Genomic DNA, 15,025 nt, shown 5'->3' on the forward strand with positions numbered 1-15,025 from the left:
AAACATTGTATATCTTCTCTGTCCACACCACCACTTTGATTATCAGATACACATGGCATCCAATAAGTGTGTCTAATTGGATAATAGGTAATGTTTGGCTGCAAAAACGTCATGCTCCCTGAGTCTGGTCTCAGCTGATAAGGGTGGGGTCCATACTTGGCTGCATAGAGCCATTCTCCATGTATGCAAAACACACAGACTTGTGTGCTTACTATGCTTCCGTATTCCAACATTTTAAAGATACAAATAACATCTGCTAGCTTTTTTAGTAGGAATCGCTTGTGAAAAGTAGTGTGCAGTGTGATTATGTACAGAATTTGTTCAAACTAATAAAACCTTGACTTGAAACCCGCATTAAAAGGGAATACGGTATTTAACAACATTTACATACACCATATACTTGTATCTGACAATACAGGAAAACCACAGTTCTACAGGTTCAGAGGAGACCATGTTGGTATTTACAAAGTGGTATATCAAAACCACAAATTCTTTGCAATTGCATTATTCTTAAAATATTTTATAAATATAACTTAATATGACTTCACTGTTTCTAAGACAGTCATAGAGTGGTTTAAATGACTTACACATTTTATACAGTGTCCTCACTTTTGGGGATTGGGCTGTATTTTAAGTGTCTCCCATTTTACAGAAAAAAAAGCCATGTGAAAATATTTCAGTTTTAATTGCATATGTCAGAAATATGAACTATTCAGAACAACTTGAACGGCTGAAAGGTTACAACTGTAGACAAGATAAGGAAAAGCTGCCATACTTCTAATGGTCTTGCAGGCACTGCCTCATCCTCCTCCTCTGCTCAGTGCACAGAGGGAAAAACAGAGAAAGAGTGAGATTATAAATTTATGAAAGTTGAAAATAAAATACGTAGCAACTTATTGGTTCGTCACAAAATATATTGCAGATGTTTCTTGTCAGGAGTCTGGGCCTCAGTCTCTTTCTCGGCAGTGTTGGTGACGTTTGAGATAGTTTAGGTGGGTTGTGCATTAGTTTATCTCCGACACAGACTACTTTGTCTTGTCATTTTTTTATTCATTAGAGATTTAGTGGATTACTGGTGTTGGGGCTCAAGTCTAGGGGCCCATCTGCTCGGGTACTACTACAACCATTTGTATTGGGGATGGTGGGTGCTGGTCTTGAGTGGACACACACATCATAGCAAAATTGTATGTTGTATGTTTCTCTGTTTTGTCTTGCAGGCAGAGATGGGCAGTAATCTGATTACTTTTTCTTAAGTAACAAGTAAAATAAGAGATTACTATTGCAAAAAAGTAATTAGATTACTGTTACTTTCCCGTGAGCACGCTGTGTTACTGCGTTACTAAACTGTGATTTTGTTTGTGACAGTGTCACATGACAATGACGTACAAGCGTGTGACGTCCGTGGCAGCAACAGACATGTGTGGATCAACAATGGATAATATGGAGTGCGGGAGAGAGTACGACCATGTAGCATTAAAAGCTTGGAAGTACTGACATTACTTTGAAAAATTAAACTTCAAATCTGAGCAAGCACTGAGCACGCTGCCACAGAGAATGTGAAATTCACAGAGAAAACCGCTGCAGCACTGGGCAAACCTCCACTGGCCCCACTCCTGATAAACAGGTGAAAAGAAATTTAAGAGCAACAGGACTTAGCACTGCAGAATTTTGGAAACAAAATGTAAACTGCAGCTTTATTTATCCCCCTTAAGAGATGGCTTCTCAGATGGCACAGCCACATCCAGATGCCTTCCTGACCACTGTGCACAGACTATGCACCTTTTTAGTTGTTTACTTATTTATTGCTTTGTTATACATTCCAAAATCTTCTAGATTTATAGTTTACAACAGCAGATCACTTCTCAACATCGATAACAATTTGCATATGTAATCGTGAGCAGTTTTAAACCCGAACGGTCCTGGCTGACTGAGATACTACCCGGCGTGGACAGGACGCTCACCCGAGGCAAAGAACAAAGAAGCGCCGGGAGGAAACGCGCTGGCGTTCGGAACAGACTGAGGCAGCAGGCGACTGTGCACCTCTGCCCAATATCCTGCTAGTAATGTTCAATCATTGGAGAACAAACTAGATAATCTGAGGGCAAGAGTCACCTTCCAAAGAGACATGAGGGACTGCAACATTCTGTGCTTCACTGAGACATGGCTGACCCCCGCCATGCTGGACCGTGCTGTAACTGCATCTGATTGATCTGAACAGAACGGCAGAGTCAAACAAAACCAAAGGTGGAGGATTGTGTCTTATGGTAAACAGAAAGTGGTGTGACACCAGGAGCATATCTACGCTCTCCAGCGTCTGCTCTCCACATCTGGAATACCTGAGCATTAAGTGTCGCCCTTTTTACCTGTCCCGTGAGTTGGTCTACACAGGTATGGCTTTGTCTAAACTACATTATGTGCTGAGTGCATTTCAAAACAAGGATCTGGGTTCAGCCCTCATTGTGGCAGGAGACTTTCATAAAGCAAACCTCTGACAAGTCATGCCGAACTTTTACCAACATGTCACATGTCCGACAAGGGGAGACAGAATCTTGGACCATTGCCACACACCATACAAGCAGGGCTACAAAGCTATTTCACACCCAGCTTTTGGGAAGTCTGACCATAATGCCATCTTCCTAATTCCTCAGTGTAAACAACACATACAGAGAGATGAAGTAACCACAAGGGAGCTGAAACGCTGGTCTGCCAAACACTACAGGACGCGCTCAATGACGTAGACTGGGACATGTTCAGGGCATGTGCAGTTGACATCAATGGGTTTATGGAAGTAGCAGTAAGCTTCATTAGCATGCTAATGGAGGAGATCATCCCCACTGCAAGAGCCGTGACATTCCCGAACCAGAAACAGACAGATCGATCCGCACTGCAGTGAACGCCAGGACCGCCACCTACAACGCAGGTCTCGCGTCTGGCAATATGAGCGCCTACAAAACTGCTTCATACGGCGTGCGGCACGCGGTGAGGGATGCCAAACGCTGGTATCAGGAGCGCATGGAGTCTCGCTTCCACCAGGGCGACACGCGGAGCATGTGGCACGGACTACGCACAATCACGGACTATAAAGTAGGGGTGGGTTTTAATAATCGATTCATCGATTAAAATCGATTCTGGCTTGGATAGCGTGATATCGATTCATTAAAATCCTGAATCGATTTTTTTAATATAAATGTATTTTGCCCAAAATTCCAGAATCTCAGGTGAAACGTCACAAAATTTTGACAACCACCAGACATTTAAAACAGTAAATGAGAGCAGGTACAGGCTTCTGCACAAAGACGTAAACACAAAGCGTGGACCCGCAGATCAGAATCAGTGAGATGTCGCCTTTCTCACGGCACGGACACGGTCGGGGCTGAAAGCCGACTCTGATGTTTCAGCGGGCCTGCGCTTTGTGTTTACGCCCTTTTTGCGCTGATTCTAAAGCTGTTAGTTTTATCTCTCTCCAAACAATATTGACCGAACCAGCAGCAAAAGAAGATCCAAACTAAGCTTCACATAAACATTGTCATCGTCATGGACTCCCTCTTACTTTTGCTGTTTTGCTTCCACCACACACTTCATGCACAGCTCTCTCTCTTTCTCAGTGTACTTCAAGAACAGTTTCCCGTCTATCCCCGAAATCTGTTTTCTGCATTATTCGCTTGCTTGTTACGCACAAGACTACCGTTCTTACAGCGCTGTCGGCCGATGTTTTTTTTCCTTTTACTTACTTCCGAAAAGAAAACCTAGTTTCTGCCGTTCAATAGGCTTCTGAACAAATTTAAACTTTTTAAAATTATACAAAATGCAGAACGCTTAGCCGTGTCTCTAATAAAACCGCTGTAACTTCAGAGGTAATGTTCATATGTTGATTAATGGTTTTCTTTCGTTTTTGATGTACTGCAGAATATTTTTATAAAATCCCAGGCCAGGAAAATCACCTTCATGTTTTTCTTTGTTTTATCTTCAGCTACTTTAACACAAAGGCATCTGCTGTGATGCTCACACCTTTGATAAAGTCTTGCGTGTGTCAGCTTCCTTTTTATAGATACAAAAATATGTAAATATACTGATCTGAATTATAATATTTCTGACTGAGGTAAAATTTCCCAGATTCAAATCGAATTGAATTGAATTGAATCGAATCGTGGATCGAATCGATTCAGGACCTTGTGAATCGGAATCAAATCGATTCTAGAAATCAGTGACGATACCCAGCCCTACTATAAAGCCAGGGACACAGCGCCAATCAACGTTTCTGCATTCACCAATGAGCTGAACACGTTCTACGCCCATTTCGAGGTTAGCCAGGCAGCTAATGCTAACTACTGCCTGACAACTGAGGACGGTGACATCATCAGTGAGGGACCGGTGATCAGCATCGCGAAGCATGACGTCCGAGTGGCACTGAGGAGAGTGAGTGTTAGATTTGTATTGTTTATTGTCATTTATGCTTAGAAATATTTAACCATATATGCTTAGAGGTGTATAATCGATTGTGTAGTGATAGGATGTGTGATCCTTAATAGTCTGCAAAGGCTTGGTGTGCATTCCAGAGTGTTCTGGCATTCACACCTACATCCTGGGAGCATGGGAAGAGGTCGTATCTTGTCTTATTGTTTTATGGTAGGATAAACGTAGCTATGTCAGTTTTAGGCTAAGTGCCTTTTGTTTAGATGGACCGCTAGACTCCTGGCACCAGCTTTGGGGAGTCTTCACAGGGTCACATCTTGACCCCACACACACACACACACACACACACACGCACACACACATACTTACACAACGCACAGGCAAGGTACTCTTTGTGTGTATGTAGACGTCATATGTTAATGAACCTATGTATATTCATGTGAGCTCAATAAAAGGAGTGCTATGGGGAACCTGGCTGAGAGTCTGACGGAGGTCAAGTGGGTGGAACAACACTTGGCTCCAGGCAGGTCTCCCTCATGCGTGAGTAACATGAAGAACTTTGCCTACTTGGTGTTCAGTGCTTTTGCTGTGTAGTTAAATTGTCTCGTTCCAGCGGTGGGCCTGTGCTAGAGAGACCCAACAGTGAGCACAAGGAAAGTGGTGGGGCCAGACGGCATCACCGACCATCTGCTGCGTTGCTGTACTGACAAACTAGCAGGTGTGTTCACTTCCATCTTCAACGAGTCCTTGGCAAAGTCTGTGGTCCCCACATACTTCTAGAGATCCACCATCCTCCCTGTGCCCAAGAACAACAAGCCCTCATGCCTGAACGACTACCGCCAGTTGCACTGACTTCAGTGGTAATGAAGGTGTTTGAGGGGCTACTGAAGAACATCATCTCATCCTCCATCCCAAACACCACAGATCCACTGAGTACGTCATCGCCCATGTTCTGCACACCACCAGTTCAGCGTTCAACACAATAGTGCCCAGTAGACTGTTCACAAAGCTGAAGGATCTAGGACTCAACAGCTCTCTGTGTGTATGGGTGTTGGACTTCCTCACTGGCAGAACTCAGGTGGTGAGGGTGGGTAGGTGCGTCTCCGTCAGCATCACCATAAAGCACCACTCTCGCCTCTACTCTACTCCCTCTATACTTCAGACTGTGTGGCTACCCATGGCTACAATACCATTGTGAAGTTTGCTGATGACACAGTGGTGTTGGGCGCCATCTCCAACAACGATGAAGCGGCCTACATGGCTGAAGTGAAGAATCTGGCATCGTGGTACCAGGATAACCACCTCCAGCTGAATGTTGGCAAGACCAAGGAACTGGTGTTGGACTTCAGAAGGAGTAAGGACAGAGACTACAAGCCCATTGTCATCAACGGAGCTCCAGTGGAGAGGGTGCCATGCTTCAAGTATCTTGGTGTCCACATCTCCTCCTTTCTATACAAGCGCTGTGGAGAGCATCCTCACACAGAACATTGCATCTTGGTATGGGAACAGCTATGTTAAGGAGCAAAAAGCTCTTCAGAGAGTGATCCGTACAGCAGAACACTTCTGCATGGCTGCTCTCTCCTCCCTACAGGACATTTACACCAGGAGACGCTGGTCCAGAGCAGCCCAGATATTGAAGGACCCGTCTCATCCCAGCAATAAACTGTTCCAACCTTTGCAATCAGGCAGAAGTTTCCACACCATCTGAGCAAAAACGGAGAGGCTCAAGAGGAGCTTCTATCCTCAGGCCATCCGTGTGTTAAATCAGGACATCAATCACTGTGTGTTATAGTTGTATAACTATGCACATGACAAATAAATAATCTTGAATCTTGAATCTTGAATCAGATGTCCCAGAAAAACAGCCAACGTAAAATTAAAAAAACAAAACAAAAAAAACAAAACAGAAAACAGCCCAGATGGCCCAGCCTACTAAGTCTAGGGGCAGAGGCCAATGCAGACAAAACTGTTCAGATGATTAGCCAGAAGGGCAGTTGTTTAAAATTGTTGTCTTTTATGATCAGACTGTAATTATTGTTGTATTTGTGTGATATTTATGATTGTGATTTTACATTCTGGGTTGTACATTCTGCTGTGATAAGAGCATAGTAAATTTCATTGTATGTTTTCTTTGCATGGTATGACAATAAAGCATTTATCTATCTGATCGATTTACCAAACCTTATTCTTTGGAAAAGTAGCAGTAATCTTCCACTCCACCCTATTCATCAACTATAGAACCAGATAGATTCACATTACACATTCACATCATTTAAAAGCCTGACTTTTACCCTTGTATACCCTACTCAGACAATTCAAAACCTCAACCTTCATGCAACATTTCTCAAAGTGTCCGCAGTGTCCCACTTCCACTTTCTACAGTGTCAGTAGAGCTAAGTCGTCTGATGGTTTGCAAAAATCCCACTGAGTCTTTGAGTCAGAGTTTCATTCCATTGGGACTGCCATCAGCTGCCTCTGAAGTCATACAGGCTAACCAAGCACAACGAGACTCCTCCTTCAGAATGATGGTCCCTTTCGACTCCAACCGTCACTTATATAGACGTCTTTCTGAAAGTGTTGTAACTAAGTTTAAAGATATATTTCCTCCATTGATCCTCCACCTTTGCCATGACTCACCTTCTGTCAACCATTCTCCGCTCAGTATTAACTGTCCTCTCTCTCTGCTTTCAGTTGAATCCATGCCAGAGGCTCTTGCTTCAGCTAAATATTCAGCATCACAAACCCCAAGTTAAATAAAGCTTTGTTTTCTCACAAACTTGTCTGTCCCTTGAGTCTGCTTTTGGGTCCACCCCACGTACTGGCATTTCGGCCCCTTCTGACACTACATCAATTCTACTCCAACAGAGATTGATTATCTTGTTAGTGTTATATCTTCACTGTGTATGGCTCTGAATTCTTTGGCTAAAGCCTGAAATCAGAGGTGCTCTTCTGCCTGGTATAACTCACAAACCACAGATAACCTGTGAGCTGGAGACAAAATTGTGTCTCACTAATTTAAAAGGTCTTTATTTAACCAGTAAAAAAATCTGTTGCTTTATTTATATTTATTTATTTATTTTTTAAAAAAAAAAAGCTTGTAACATCTTACTATTAGTGATTGAAGAAGATAGACAATAGGCAAAAATATTCATAACCATCTGAGCTTTCTGAATTAACTTTTGATAATTATCTTCAAATTATCAATATGTCTATTAGACCCCATTCTTACAAGACAGCTCAAAGAAGTCCTACAACCTTAAATATAATAAATAATAATAATAATGGATTGGATTTTATATAGCGCTTTTCAAGGCACCCAAAGCGCTTTACAATGCCACTATTCATTCACTCTCGCATTCACACACACTGGTGGAGAAAAGCTACGGTTGTAGCCACAGCTGCCCTGGGGCAGACTGACAGAAGCGAGGCTGCCATATCGCGCCATCGGCCCCTCTGGCCAATACCAGTAGGCAGTAGGGTAAAGTGTCTTGCCCAAGGACACAACGACCAGGACAGAGAGCCCGGGGATCGAACCGGCGACCTTCCGGTTACAGATACGCTTCCCAACCCCCTGAGCCACGGTGAGGTCAATATATGTCAGTTAATGGGTTATAGTCATATTTTTCCTTCAACCCAATTTCTTCCTGCCTGTATGATGAGTTCCATGGGGAATTGAGAAAGACCTTTTCTCACCTCATCTCTGAGGGCAGCACAGCTAAGAAACTGTTAGAGAGTTTTCCTCCAAGCTCTGAATGATCAGATAAGGGATCAATTAGCCTCATGGGACTCCTCTTTCAAGGATTTGGGTCAAAAGGATCTGGCCGCCGGTAAAATTTGGGGATACGGATAGCAGATCCATGACCTCTTCTAAACCCTGGTTATTGCTACCAGTAAAACTTAGCCTAAACCAGGTCACTTGGTCACTACAGGCCCTTCTAGATTCAGAGGGTGAACAGAACATCATAGACACGGAATTAGCGAACCAACTGCATCTATCACTCATCCCTTTAAACCCACCTGTCCCGGTTACCGCTCTGAACAATCAAGTGTTTGGCGTAATAATGCATCCATAATAACCCATCCAACCGAACGTGTCTGTCTGGTCATGTCAAGCAACCCCCGGGAGACTCACATTTTATTTTATCTTTTGGCTCAAAAAAAGACGGCACACTCTGTCCCTGTATAAATTTCCGGAGGCTGAATGAAATCACTGTCAAAAATAAGTATCCTCTGCTGTTTATTAATTCACATTTGAGCCCATCCACAGTTCCACAGTATTTACTGCAGCAAATACCTATGGTACTTTCCCACATCCACCCTCGCCACCATACTCAACTGGATCCACACCGCCAGATTCTCCTGCCACCCTGGCGTGAGTAGAACCATTTCATTATTCACGCATCACTTTTGGTGGGAGTCCCTAAAAAAGAATCTGAGGAGCTATGCAGCTGCCTGCCAAACTGTGCCTGTATAAACACCATAATCGACACCCCACCGGATTGCTCCAACACAGACCCTGGTCGCAGATTGCACTGGATTTTGTTAATGGCCTTCCCGTATCCTCAGGCAGAACTGTAATACTCACCATAGTTGACAGGTTTTCCAAATGAGCTCATGTCATTGCTCTGGACAAATTATCCTTTTGAAATAATTTCAGATTGTGGTCCCCAGTTCATTTTGCAAGTCTGGAAGTCCTTGAGCTCGGCACTCAGGACCCGGTCAGTCTCAGTTCTGGTTATCAACCCCAAAACAACAGCCTAACTGAATGACTGAATTAGGAACTGGAATCCGGTGTCCGCTGTATCACCTCTCACAACCCGGAAACCTGGTCATCATATCTCAAATAGGTAGAGCTTGCTCACAATTCTCTCACTGCCTCTGCTACTGGTCCCTCGCCTTTCGAAGCACCCCTAGGATATCAACCACCGCTTTTCCCAGAGGCAGATATAGATCTGGCGGTTCCCTAATTTCAGTACCACTTGCAACTATGCCAACACATCTGGGCACAGGCCTTGGAAAGGCTTCTCAGTTCAGTCGAACGCCAGCACCAGTATGCTAACTGCCGCAGGACACCCGCCCCCATGGGGGCGGGTGTCTTTTGACAAGTTGTCTGTATTCTTAAAGACTTAAAAAAAAATTATCTTTTTCTGTCAGACCTGACGAGAGCTGTTAACGAACTCCGTGAGGAGGTCAGAGCCATCCGCAATACCGGCTGCAATGAATCGGTAGATGCTGGGGTACTGCCTCTGGATTTGCCCTTGCACAACATTGAGGAGCTAAACAATGCAGAGCCAGCTCTTCAATCACAAGAGGCAAATAAGGCAATGGTAAGTATATAAAGGTTATATACACTTTGTAACTATAAAGTGTAATAGCTGTCAGATGTGATTTAAATACATAACAACGGCTTGTTGATTAAACACACAAGCACTTGCATACACATTTAAGACATGAGACACGCTAATTCCATCTCTTAAAATGTGTCTATAGGTGAGACGCTTTGCCTTGATTGGAAGGACCACACTGGAGGTGCGAGTCCGCCGTGTAATGGCTTATGCCATTACAAACGAGCTGGCCTCGGTACTAAACTGGGCAGGGAAAAAAACCAAGGACCAGACAAAGCAAAAAAGGGCATTTAAAGATACAGCGCTCTGCAAATGCATATTTGGTAAGTTTTACCGTTTTTTTTGCTATATTACTTTGTCTTTCTTAATAACAAGACTTTCATGTCCGGTTAATCTGGAGATGGAGTCTTTGGTCTTTGGCTTGTTTAGTCCACGGGTTGTAGTTTGTACAGCCCAAGGACCCCATGTTTATTTTGTTTTAAAGGATACACGGCACACCATGCTAAGACTTATCACTTTTTCCGCTCATAGCTCTTTGGGAATCAAATGCGGCAGTTTGCAGATTTACGCCTGGTGACTTTCATGTTTATCAGCCTAGGAGTTTACATACTTTCTCCCCGCTGAAGACAGTTAACAAGAGCTTATTCATGTGCTCTAATTCACTTTTGTTGTTTGTGTGTGTGTGTGTGTGTGTGTGTGTATTTTTGTCCTAGATGGCCTGACGCAGCAGTTAGGGGCAAACTCTATGTCCGAGTTTGTCTTTGCGCAAGCAGTGCAGAAATGGCTCCGATACGCCCCAGATCGTTTGGGTGGTGCAGGACGCACATCATGCATCCCCATCCTGGAGTAAAAAATTACAAACTTCTGTGAAACATATACATGTAAATAGGAAACTGTCTTTTAATAAAGTATTTAGCAAACGAAACATGACTATTGACCTTTTTTTTTTTTTTTTTTTTTTTTTCTCTGTTACATCACATGCAATGCTTTCTTATTTTAGGATATTAATATTGACATGATACATTGTGAGACATTTGGGTTTTTTTTTTTTTATAAAGGTTGTCCAATTTGAGGAATAAGTACAATTATGTGTTTAGGTGGTTTAAGTATTGATGGAAAGATGCAGTAGTTTAGTATTGGTTAAAATACCTATAAAGAAAGGTAGATTTCCAGTCATGATTTAACTGTTGTTTTAATAAAAAGCAACTGTGCGAAAGAGGTGGAAAATCAACACCATAGCTCAACAGTGTTTCAATATCAGAATCTGACATTGTTTCAATGTCAACAGTATTAGAAAATACAACGTTGAATCAATGTCAGGTTTCAACATTGATTCAACATCAAAACCTGACGTTGTTTCAACGTTAAAAAAGGGTGCAAGAGTGACGTTAGGTCAATATCACACTTCAACGTTGATTCAGTGACACAGCCTGATATTGACTCAACAGTGTTTCAATGTTTCCTTGCTATCTGGGCAGGTATCAGGTGGGGCTGAAGGTATGGCTCGCAGGTCATGGACATTCTCCACTTAATGCCCCAAAACATAAGAAACTTGTCTGCTGTAGGGCCAGTACAGTGTCAGTGCTGGCACCTTGTAAGCCATTGTCTTACAAGGTGCCAGCAGTAGAGATAGATGTGTTCAAGCCTTTCATCTCCAGAGGTTTTCCTTCACTGACTGGAAGTGAGGTGGATATGGGCAGAAATCTGTGCCATCAAAAACTGAATTTGAATAAGTTAAATTCAAATTTAAATTGCTCAGATTGAATGTGACTTGTAACTTGAATAAATGCTTTTAAAAACTGAATATGAATTAGCCTAATTTGAAATTCAATTTATTGGTTTGAAAATGATCATCACTAAACCGAAATTGAATGTTATAGTTTGAAAATGAATTCATTTGCTTTGAAACTGTATTTTATCCTTTAAAATTTAGCTCTCGAATAATTTCAGATTCACTTAACACATGTTAAATACAATATTACATTTGGATCACTTTTTATTATTGCTGTAATAAATCTTTTGCACTTTTTCCTCGAGTCTGCACTTCAGTCCGTTCAGTCCACCATGACACTGTCCATGTTACTAGTTTATTTCAGCCTCACTTTAACAGGGTAGGATCCAAGGTAACAGGATCCTCATGCTACTTGGTGTTACCTTGAGGCTCAATCATGTCTCTCTACCTCACTTTCACCATTATTATTTTCATCCCTTCCTGTTTCCCTGTGACAATATACAGATAACCCTGTTGCAATTCCCTGTCTAAAAATATGGTATCAAATCCGGCCACACCTTAATTCTGTCTCTGCCTCTGCTCTGGCCCCAATGTGTAACAATCATCTCTTTCCCCCATCTCCTTTGGAATCTTCCTTCCATATATGTGCAAGAAATGGTATAAAATGTTTTTTAAATCATTTTTTCAAAGACAACACTTTTAGTGATATGTCTTATTTGTACGATTTGCCCTCATTTCATTTATTCCGCTATTCTCAAATAAGATACTGTGCAGCCTCTATTTTCCCAGTTTCCAAATCAGCCCCCCAAGCATTCATGGAAGGACTTATTTTAATTGAAACCTCACAGTAAGACTCTCATATTAAGAATATATACTTTCATTATTGCATTGGGCAATTACTCAACCAAAAATATCACTTCCAGTTGGGAATAGGAACTGTGTCCTAAGTTTGGGGAAGATTACTGGGACACTGCTGCTCCGCTTTTTAACTCCAGCCGATAGGACCATTTCTCACACCCATAAACATAAACTTCTCTTTACTCTTTTTTATACTGCTGACACTTTATTCACTCTTAGTCACTTATAGTTATTTATTCACTTATTTAGTCTCTCTAATTTTAAAACTGTGTATATACTGTATATTCTAAGTATTTTTTTTTTTATCTCATTTTTATTGTCTGTTTATGCCCTGTCCTTATCTTTAAGGTCATGATGCTCTGTTGTCTCTTAATTGCCCCTTGGGGATAAATAAAGTCTCTCTGATCTGATCTAAAAGTAGTTGACAGAATTCATACCTCATCCTCATGTGCAAGACTTACCCTTACCAGTTTAAGACAGTATACAGATTGCACTTGTCAAAATCAAGACTATATAAAATTTATGTTGTAATCATCACTCACATTTATTACATTTTATTTTTGCATAAGATTTTCCCTGTGTTATGCTTGCTGACAGATGCTATTTGTAGTATTAATAATTAAAAGCACTGCCATAGGCAATGAATAAGGAAAAAGAGATAGCAGTTAGAGTTGGTGCGATTTGCTTCTCCCTGCCAGTTGCTGCCAATATATGACACTGTTAATTAAACATTGTTAAAATTTATTAGCGTGCAATGGTCTTTTTACGTTGTTAACACCGGTTAACACAACTTCCCGGAAGCAGCGCCAGCTGGAACTCTCCCGAGGACGGTGGCGGTGAAAGAATAGCAGCGCTATCCTCGTAGGACACCGAGGACAGCGTTAATCCGAACGGTGAGGTCCGCCGCCTTAACGGTAAATTTGAAGGTCCGATTAATGCTCGCAAAACGATTACCGACCTGTCATTTTTACCACCAGCAACCGATTCTCTAACTTCCAGAGAACTCCCTTATACGACGCAACGGTTAGGGAACTGAGTGGGTGGGTGTGTGGGGGGTTGGGGGGCTGCAGATGGTTTCCTTGTTTGCTGGGAAGATCCGTGGTTCGATCATCAGAATAAAGACAACGTCCTCAGTGGTTGTATCAGGAAGAACATCAGCCATCAAGATCTAACAAATCACAGCGGAGTTATATGTAAATGCTGTAATCACTACTACACAACTTCAATAACACGTTTATTTGAGGGCGCACACTTGTCACACCCAAGCACTCTTGTCACTTCCGGTATAACACTGCTCGTTCCGACTGAAAGGAGTGGGAGCGGCCCTCATGTCACGTTGTGGTTGTAGCAAGATTCCAGAACAAGGCTAAAACGATGCAGGAACTTAGACTACTGTACCTCTAAAATAAAAGCACAGACTTTACGCTATGAGTTGCGTTTGTGTGACGCAAAAAAGACAAGATGAATGTAGCCAGCAACCGAAAGCAAAAAGACAATTTAGAAAATAAAGGCAAAAGTTAAACAAAACACATTTGTGCTGGGAAATTTACATATCTTGTGTTGAATGTAAGATATGTCAAATTCAATTTTGCAATATTTATAAAGGAATAGAGTCTTCATAGCTCTGAGATGGGCCTGGGAGGTCGAGTGCTATGCTATGCACTACTTTAGTTTTTCATAAGACTACATCCTGATTAACCATTGCCACTTGAAACGATAATCATAAATTAATCAAGAGATATAGTTCTGTGATCTATTATTTTGAGTGTTAATAATATGGGCTACAGTGTCTAATTCTTATATTGACCAAAATAAAAGGAAAGAAGTCGACAAAATTATTTCTACATAATCTCAAACAGCCCTATCTTTGATTACAACAAACAGTGATGACATAATCACCTTAAATTCATCTTGTTGTTGGCCGTCATCTTTGTCCAACTGGTCTATTAAAAGAGCATGATTGTTGGGTGTTGATTTTAATTTAAAAGAAAATCGAATACAAGCTGACCACGGAGCTGAAAATCTAGATGTAAATGATTTCATCAATCGTCACTTTATTTTGAAATGTTCCACTGGAAGTATAATGTTTAGAGCATTTAACTTCACACCTATTTTGTTGTACAAAACGTATTGTGCCTCGGGTTCATACAGCTCCTCCGGCTACTCCTAGGGAGTTGCTCTTATTTGACAATTATAAATTTTGAGGATTTATAGTGAAATAACAGAACTATATAGGCTGGATACTTTTCATGCCCATTTTTTTCAGCTTTGGACTCTGGGATAGTTCTTGTTTTTGTGTTGGATGTGGACCGAATTCAGTAGGGATCCCAGCAGACATTCCCCTGTGATTTGGTAAGTTAGGACTTTGTTCCCCTCCAACATCCGTCTATATAAGTGTAAGAATCTTGTGTGACCTCAGTCACAGTCGCTTAAAACGAAAAATCTGCCTCCCGGAAACAGTGGTTATATGGTAACTTACGTTCATAACAGGTAGTTCATGAAAACCAGAAAAACGAATAAGTTAACATACGACAAGATCACTGCACACAAAGTAAAAACTTGATCCTTAATCAAACCACAAAGGAAGAGGACGGAATATAATAGGCAGCTTATTTTGTGCAGCTTAATTTTGCAGTTAAAGTTCTGGATGTGTAAAATTAACATGCAAATCAGGTGA

General features: G+C 41.7%; 1 protein-coding gene and 1 long non-coding RNA gene across 5 annotated transcripts in view; both read left to right on the forward strand.

The window, feature by feature from the left end:
- The first annotated feature begins 9,509 nt into the window (after positions 1 to 9,509).
- Positions 9,510 to 10,842, forward strand: LOC120722028. Its single transcript, XR_005693318.1, has 3 exons — positions 9,510 to 9,740; positions 9,904 to 10,081; positions 10,472 to 10,842. It is a non-coding gene; the product is annotated as an uncharacterized LOC120722028 (long non-coding RNA).
- Positions 10,843 to 13,122: 2,280 nt separating this feature from the next.
- Positions 13,123 to 15,025, forward strand: part of cblb (Cbl proto-oncogene B, E3 ubiquitin protein ligase) — a 154,301-nt gene continuing 152,398 nt past the window's right edge. Inside the window, exon 1 of one of the 4 annotated variants that reach the window (XM_040012759.1) lies at positions 13,123 to 13,241. The gene's annotated coding sequence lies outside the window, so the exon portion shown is untranslated. Of the gene's footprint in view, positions 13,242 to 13,426; positions 14,701 to 15,025 lie in introns of those variants that run through there. The other 3 variants (XM_040012749.1, XM_040012769.1, XM_040012777.1) reach the window with 3 other exon arrangements.

This window comes from Simochromis diagramma, unplaced genomic scaffold (assembly GCF_900408965.1).
Source record: "Simochromis diagramma unplaced genomic scaffold, fSimDia1.1 OVJJ01000123.1, whole genome shotgun sequence".
Taxonomy (NCBI): Eukaryota; Metazoa; Chordata; class Actinopteri; order Cichliformes; family Cichlidae; genus Simochromis; species Simochromis diagramma.